Below are 9,118 nucleotides of genomic sequence, written 5' to 3'. Positions count from 1 at the left end.
CAAAAAAAAAAAAAAAAAAAACTCTGCTAGAACTGATAAATTCAGTAAAGTCATAGGATATAAAATCAACATACAGATATCTGTTTCATTTCTATACACCATTTATGATTGCAACAAAAACAATAATATACCTAGGAGTAAACCTAATCAAAGAGGTGAAACAACTGTACTCAGAAAACTATAAAACATTGAAGAAAGAAATTGAAGATGACAAAGAGATGGAAAGACAATACATGCTTATGGATTGGAGGAAAAAATATTTTTAAAATGTCTCTACTACCCAAAACAATCTACACATTTAATGCAATTCCTATCAAAACACCAGCAACATTTTTCACAGAACAATCCTAAAAAGACCCGGAATAGCCAAAGCAACCTTGGAAAAGAAAACAAACATGGAAGGATCACAATTCTGGACATCAAGTTATATTAGAAAGCTGTATGGTACTGGCACAAAAATAGACACATAAGTCAAGAGAACGGAACAGAAAACAAATAAATAAACCACGGGGTGCCTGAGGGGCTCAGTGGATTAAAGCCTCTGCCTTCGGCTCAGGTCATGATCCCAGGGTCCTGGGATCGAGCCCCACATCGGGCTCTCTGCTCAGTGAGGAGCCTGCTTCCTCCTTTCTCCTCTCTCTCCGCCTGCCTCTCTGCCTACTTGTCATCTCTGTCTGTCAAATAAATAAATAAAAATCTTTATAAAAAAAAAAAAACCACAACTAGAGGCACCTGGGTGACTCATTCTGTTGAATGGCTGATTCTTGATTCAACTGAGGTCATGATCTGAGGTCATGGGATCAAGTCTCACATCAGGCTCCATGCTGCATGTGGAGTTTGTATGTCACTCTCCCTCTGTACTCCCTCCCCCCTTCTTCTCTCTCTCTCTCTCTCTCTCTCTCAAAACATGCTCATACACACACACATGCATGCACACACACACATAACTATACAGTCAAGTAATTTTTGACAAAGGAGGAAAAAATATCTAATGGGAAAGAGTCTTTTCAACAAATGTTGTTGTGATAATTGGATCACAGCATGCAAAATAATGAAACTGGACTTTCTTATACATAAAAATAAATTCAAAGCGGATGAAAGATCTAAATGTGAGATGTGGAACTATAAAAATCCTAGAAGAGAACAAAGCAGTTACCTCTTTGACTTTGTCCATACCAACTTCTTTCTGATAGCTTCCCTGAAGCAAGGGAAACAAAAGCAGAAGTAAACTATTGAGACTTCATCAAAATGAAAGCCTTCTGCTTTCATTTTGAAATAAAGGAAATCATCAACAAAACTAAAAGAATGAAATGAAATGAAGGAAATAATGAAGGAAATAATCAACAAAACTAAAAGATAATCTATGGAATGGGAGAAGATAATTACAAATGCCATATCTGATAGAGAGTTAGTATCTACAATATATAAAGAATTTATAAAATTTAATATCCAAAAAAAGGAATAACCCAATTAAAAATGGGCAGAAGACATGAATAAACATTTTCCTAAAGACATTCATATGGCTAACAGAGACATGAGGAGATGCTCAATATCACTCAGCATCGGGCAAACACAAATCAAAACCACAATGAGATACTGGGGTGCCTGCGCGGCTTAGTGGGTTAAGGTCTCTGCTTTCAGCTCAGGTCATGATCCCAGGGTCCTGGGATCGAGCCCCACATCGGGATTTGTGCTCAGCTGGGAGCCTGCTTCCCCCCACTCTCTCTGCCTGCCTCTCTGTCTACTTGTGAGCTCTCTCTGTCAAATAAATAAATAAAATCTTTTTTAAAAAAACACTATGAGATACCATCTCCATCTCACATCTCTCAGAATAGCTAAAATCAACAGCATAGGAAGCAATAGATGTTGGCAAAGATGCAGAGAAAGGGAAACCCTCTTGCACTGTTGGTGGGATGCAAACTGGTGTGGCCACTGTGGAAAACAGTATGGACGTTCCTCAAAAAGTTAAAATTAGAACTACCCTAATATCTAGCATTTGTGTTATTGGCACTTACCCAAGGAATACAAAAATACTAATTCAAAGGGACACATACACCCCAATGTTTATAGCAGCATTTCTACAATAGTCAAATCATGTAAACAGCCCATGTGTCCATCAACTGATGAATGGATAAAGCAGATGTGAGATATATGCATATATATCTCAATCATTAAAAAGAATGAAATATTGCCATTTGCAACAAGATAGAGCTAGAGAGTATTTTGCTAAATGCAATAAACCCAAGAAAGACAAATACTATATGATTTCAATCATATATGGAATTTAAGAGACTGAGCAAATGAGCAAAGCAAAAAGAGAGAGAGGGAGAGAGAAAGAAACAGACTCTTGCGGTGTCTGGGTGGTGCAGTTGGCTAAGTGTCTGGCTCTTGATTTTGGCTCAAGTCTTGATCTCAGGGTCATGAGTCTAAGACCTGCATTGGGCTCCACACTGAGCATGGAGCCTATGATGAAAGAAGGAAAGAGAAAGAGAGAGAAAGAAGAAAGAAAGAAAGAAAGAAAGAAAGAAAGAAAGAAAGAAAGAAAGAAAGAAAGAAAGAAAGAAAGAAAGAAAGAGAAGAGACTGTAAAGAATATATTGAGAGTTACCAGAAAGGAGGTGGTGCAGGGATTGGTTAAATAGGTGGTGGGGATTAAGGAGTGCACTTGTGATGAGCACCAGGCCTTATATAAAAATACTGGATCACTGTAGTGTACACCTGAAACTAATATTGCAATGTATTTTATCTAACTGGAATTTAAATTAAAACTTTAAAAAAATAAAAATTGAGTTGAGGAAATCAGTTCTGAAAAGAAAAATGATTTACTGAAGGCCACACATCAAAATCATGATCTTCCTACTAATGTTGACCTTACCTTGGTGTTCCTGTTCTGAATTTCCCACTCTCAATCCTTGCTACCTTCCCTATTCTGAAGCTCTAGTTATTACAAGACAAAAATATCCTGGTTATCTTTATGATGGAAATTAAGGTATTATGGCTAGGAGGAACTTTAACATTCTACAAGCAAAAAAGCCTAAAGATTAGAATGGTGAAGCCACTTTCCCAGGGTCAAAAATTCATGCAATTCTAGGGCACCTGGGTGGCTCAGTCAATTGAACATCCAGCTCGGTTTCAGTTCAGGTCATGATCTATGGGTCATGATATCAAGCTCCGTGTCAGGCTTTGCATTCAGCACAGAGTCTGCTTAGGATTCTCCCTCTCTCTCTTGATCCCCCTGCTCATGTGTGCTCTCTCTCTTTCAAATAAATATGTAAATAAAATCTTTAAAAAAGAAAAAGGTGGGGCACCTGGGTGGCTCAGTCATTAAGCATCTGCCTTTGGCTCAGGTCATGATCCCAGGGTTCTGGGATCAAGCCATGCATCAGGGTTCCTGCTTGGCAGGAGGCCTTCTTCTCCCTCTCCCACTACCCCTGCTTCTTTTCCCTCTCTTGCAGTCTCTCTCTCTCTCTCTCTCTGTCAAATAAATAAATTTTTTTTTAAAGAAAAGAAAAAGTTGCACCTGGGTGGCTCAGTTGGTTAAGCATCCACCTCTTGGTTCTGGTTCAGGTCATGATCTCAGGGTCATGAGATCAAGCCCTGTGTCAGGCTCCACATTCAACTCCAAGTCTGCTGGAGATTCTTTCCCCCTCCCTGTCTCTCCCCCTTTGCTCCTTCCCTCACTTGCCTTCTCTTTCTCTATATATAATAAACAAATAGTATCTTTAAAAAATATATATGCAATCTTTAATGGGCCAGTCAGCAGCTTTCCTCTCCCTTACTTATCTCTATTCACCTAACATCTTTGCAAGCAAATTTCAGACTTGTTTCACCCTCTTTGGGCTCTAAAATTGACACAACAGAAATTCAGATCAGATAGAGTTTAGGCTCATGTTTGTGTTGATTTACCTTTTTTTATTTTTAAAATTTTATTTAAATTCTAGTTAGTTAACATATAGTTATATGGTTGATTTCAATATTGGTTTCAGGAGTAGAATTCAGTGATTCATCACTTACATACAACATCCAGTGCTCATCATAACAAGTGCCCTCCTTAATAGCCATTACCCATCTAGCCCATCCCCCACCCACCACCTCCATCAACCTTCAGTTAGTTCTCTATAGTTAAGAGTTTCATGGGGCATCTCAGTGGGTCAGGATGTTGTGTCCAATTCTTGGTTTTGGCTCAAGGCATGATCTCAAGGTCATGAGATGGAGCACTACAATGGGCTTCATGCTGAGCATGAAGTCTGCTTGAGATTCTTTCTCTCCCTTTCCCTCTGCCCCTTCCCCCCTTCCTTCCCCTCAAATAAATAGTCTTTAAAAAGTTTCTTTAATGGTTTGCCTCCCTCTCTTTCTCTTTTTTTCATTCTTTCCCCTATGTTTCTTAAATTACACATATGGGTGAAATCATATGGTATTTGTCTTTCTCTGACTGACTTATTTCTCTTAGTGTAATACACTCTAACTCCATCCTTGCCATTGCAAATGGCAAGATTTCATTCTTTTTAGTGGTTGAGCACTATTCCATTGTATATATAACACCATATCTTCTTTATCCATTCATCAGTTGATGGACCTTTGTCTTCTCTCCATAGTTTGGTAATTGTTGATAATGCTGCAATAAACACTGAGGTGCATGTGCCCCTTTGAATCAGTATTTTTGTATCCTTTGTGTAAATACCTATTGGTGCAGTTGCTGGATCATAGTGTAGTTATATTTTTAATTTTTTGAGGAACTTCCATACTGTATCCCAGAGTGACTACACCAGTTTGCATTCTCACCAACAGTGCAAGAGGGTTCCTTTCTCTGTATCCTTGCCAAAACCTGTTGTTTTGTGTATTGTTAATTTTACCCATTCTGAGAGGTATGTGGTGGTATGTCATCATTGTTTTAATTTGTACTTCTCTGATGATGAATAATGGTCAGCATCTTTTCATATGTCTGTTAGCCATCTGAAAGTCTTCTTTGGAAAAATCTGTATTCGTGTCCATTTCTTAATTGGATTATTTGTTTGTGTGTGTGTTGAGTTTGATAAGTTCTTTATAGATCTTGGATACTAACCCTTTATCAGACATTTCAATTACAAATATCTTCTTCCATTCATCAGGTTGCCTTTTAGTTTTGCTGATTGTTTGCTTCACTATGAAGATTTTTGTCTTGAAAAATTTCCAACAGTTCATTTTCCCTTTTGTTTCCCTTGCTTCCAGCATTCCATTTTGGTTTTTTTATCCTGGGTCAGTACACAGCAGAAGCAAGAAAACCTGAAGGAGAAAAAGAAGGAAACTGGGAATATTCAGTGCACTTTCACAATGTGTAGATACTCATAAAATGATGTGCCAATTCATACCTATTACTTTATATTATACAAAGAGCTAAGATCTCTTTCATGGTCTCACATAGAATCTAGAACCTGAAAGAGATTGTAATGGATTTTCAAAAGGGCTGACTGAGACTGGAAATGGCAATGTTCTGCACACTGTTGAGAGGTGAACTGACCGCTCCCCTAGAGTCTGCTCTATGCCTAACGTTCAAATTTAAGAGATCTACCATTTTGCCAACATGGAAAGTAGAGCTCCAGAGTTTAGAAAAAGAGATATTATATACAAGGTGAGTTGAATATTTTAATGAAAGTTGTGTGACACATAGTGGATAAAAGGAAGGGAAAATAGAGCACCACTGAAATAATACACACATTGTTTTCACTCTATCCTCTGCCCTACAATCTGTTCCTAGTGTTTCATTTAGAAATATTTTTAAACATATTTTATTTATCTTTATAACTTCTCTTTTGAAAGAGAGAGTCAACTCAGAATCACAAATAGTGCAGTGGTTCTCAACCCCAGCTTTTTAGATTTACTTGGTAAATATAATAAACATCAATGCTTAAGCCCACTCCTCAATAATCAAAATCTCTTAAAAGTAGTGATCAGGTATTTGTATTGTTTTGCCTGTATTTTAAAGTGAAGTGATTATGATTCACAGAAGGTTGATTACCACTAATCTGGTCCAATTTCTTCATTTTGCAGGTAAGGAAACAGGCCCAGAGAGGGTCAGGTTTCAAGCCCAGGGTGATGACATCAGTTAATGAATGAACTAGTAATAGAGTTCAGGTTTCCTAACATCTAGTCTAGTGGTCTTTCCATCACACCATGCTAAAGAAAGCATGGTGTTTGAGATCAAGTGACTTAACTACAAGTTCATGAGGCATCCCAAGATATGATAAAGAGTCTGCATCATTGTTCATTCTTCATGTGCCTACAGACTTAAAGAGGGAGAAAGGCTTGTAAGGTTGGAGAATGATATCACTCTATCAACTGTAAAGATCCTTTTCATTTACCTCATAAGTTCTGGCCCTGAATATAAAAACTCACATAGTATGAGACCACTCACATAATATTGATTTGAGAACCATTACAAAGTAGCATTATCCCTAAATATCCCTCTTGCTGAACTGTCATAGTGTCTGAAATTTATACTACTACCCATTTTTCTAGTTTAGGATACTGCTGCCAGAAGACCAATTATAAATACAGGGATAGAGGGAAGGTGCTCTGTTAACACACCTTTGCCACCTGGAAAAGCAGCAAATAGAGCCTTTAAAAGCTGATCCCATGGTAAGAACATATGAATGATGGGAGGAAAGGGAAACCCCAGAATATAGAGCAAACTCCCAGTGGGGACCCCTAGGTAAAGCAGTGCCAAAATCCAGGTTTTCCTTTTTTGAAATGGAAGCCAGATACTTATTATGTGTGTATTTGATAAATATAAGGAATATAATGAAAAGGGCACTGGGTTAGGAGACAGAAGACCCAGGAGACTACTTTCCCTTCTTTTTCTCATAAGTCAAATATGAAATTTAAATAAGGTGATATCAAAGTTCTTAAGTAGTTCTAAATCTTTTATTCTCATAGTGAATCATTCAGTTATCTTGATGTCTAGTGCAGATATGACATAAGCTAGTGCTTTTTAAAATTAACATATAATGTATTATTCGTTTCAGGGTACACGTCTGTGATTCATCAGTCTTACACAATTCATAACATTCACAATAGCACATACCATCCACAATGTCCATCACCCAGACACCCCATCCTTCCCACCCCCTTCCCCTCCAGCAACACTCAGTTTTGCTTCCTGAGATTATGAGTCTCTTACAGTTTGTCTCCCTCTCTGGTTTCATCTTGTTTCATTTTTTCCTCACTTCCCTTATGATCCTCCATCTTGTTTCTCAAATTTCTCATATCAGTGAGATCATATGATAATCATCTTTCTCTGATTGACTTATTTCTCTTAGCATAATACCCTCTAGTTCCATCTACGTCTTTGCAAATGGAAAGCTTCAGGGATACAATATTCCTATATATATATATATACATATATATATGTATATATATATATATATATATACCACATCTTCTTTATCCATTTATCTGTTGATGGACATCAAGGCTCTTTCTATAGTTTGGCTATTGTGAACACTGTTGCAATAAACGTTGGGGTGCACGTGCCTCTTCAGATCACTGCATTTGTATATTTGGGGTAAATACCCAGTAGCACAATTGTTGGGTTGTAGGGTAGCTCTATTTTCAACTTTCTGAGGAACCTCCATGCTGTTTTCCAGAATGGCTGCACCATAAGCTAATGTTTTTATTCCTCCCTTTTAGCACTATGTCCAGTTGTATTGGTAAAACATTCAAGAGCTCTTTGACCAAGTAAGAAACCAAGCAGCTGGAGCTGTCATTCTTTAAAGAGAGACATAAAGAAGTTACCTAGGATTAAAGAAAGTCCATCAAAGTAATTTAAAGGGAAGGATCTGGAAGTGACATCAGGAAGATGGCTGAAAAATATGTCCCTCTTTTATATACCCCCCTCAAGAATGGAAATTTGGCATCCATTTGTGGACACAAGTACCTTTCTAGGACCTATGAGTTCAAGCACCATATGCCAGATGACTCAGGAAGAGTTGTACCCACCCATACGTCAGGTAATAAGTGTACAGATCTCAGTCCCAGTTTTGGACCCTGAAATGCACAGTGAACTGGCACAGGCCTTCTAGGACATGGCCTGCAAACCTCTGGAGAACAGAGTTGTACAGTCATTCACAGATAAGAGAGACTTTGTGGAAGTCCAGGAATCCAGCACAGTGTTGGAAAGAAAAGAAAAACAGAGATTGGATGCATTGAAGAGGATAAAAGGAACACCTTGACTTTACCTGCATTGATATAGGCAGGACAGGCCTGAGGACCAAGAGGGGTCTCACTGGATCAGCCAAGAGGATGTTTGTTTTTGTGCATGACAGAAATTAAGCACAAGCCAGGAGGAAATGAGAGAAGTTTATTGACTAGCATAAGTGATTGCATATAGCAGATAGAGTGTCTGGGAGAATCAGAAAAGGAAATGTGAGTTACCCCCTCACTTGGGGTTAGGAGTTTATATTGAAAAGGGGTCCAGGATACATGTTCTGCCAGGAATCCAGGGTAAGGTCCAATCAAACATGAGTGTCAAGTAAACAATAAGTGTTATTCCATGGATCACCAAAAGTAGTGAGTGTTGATGCCAGTTTTGACTATGATTTGTTTAAAGCTTATGTCCTAGAACATGTTTAGGATCTGGTCTTTCTTAGATATTATCAGGTAGTTGGGGCCCTAAGACAAAAATTGGAGAATGATTAATTTTCTTGTCTCCTCTTGGAAGGGAATGTAGATGCAAAAATATAGAACATAAATAAATGGGACTTAGCAAGAAACAGCAGAAATAGAGGTTTTCTAAAATGGAGTCCCTTCAGTTTCCCTCTCAACCTCACTCCTCACCCAAAGTGGCCCTGTTCGATGACAAGAGTGCTCTCCTTGACCGATGATTTCTCCTGTAGGATAAAGTGAGAGTGGGTGAGTGAGTGTCCAGCTTTCACCACTCCGCAGAACACTGCCAAAGAGGACCATTTCTCTCTCACTGCACCTAGAGCACTAAATTGTGAGCTGGACAATAGGAGGGTGGTGAGTGGCTAGGAGAACTGAAGCCAGGGCGTGGAAGGTATGGAAGGGACAAAGATCCTACTAACCACATCATGGATTCCATTAGGAGGCCCATCAATGTGCCCTTTGTGACTTCTAGTGAGCTG

This window comes from Mustela nivalis (genome assembly GCF_964662115.1).
Source record: "Mustela nivalis genome assembly, chromosome: X".
NCBI lineage: Eukaryota > Metazoa > Chordata > Mammalia > Carnivora > Mustelidae > Mustela > Mustela nivalis.
The sequence above is the reverse complement of the archived record's forward strand: the minus strand, read 5'-3'. Positions refer to the sequence as shown.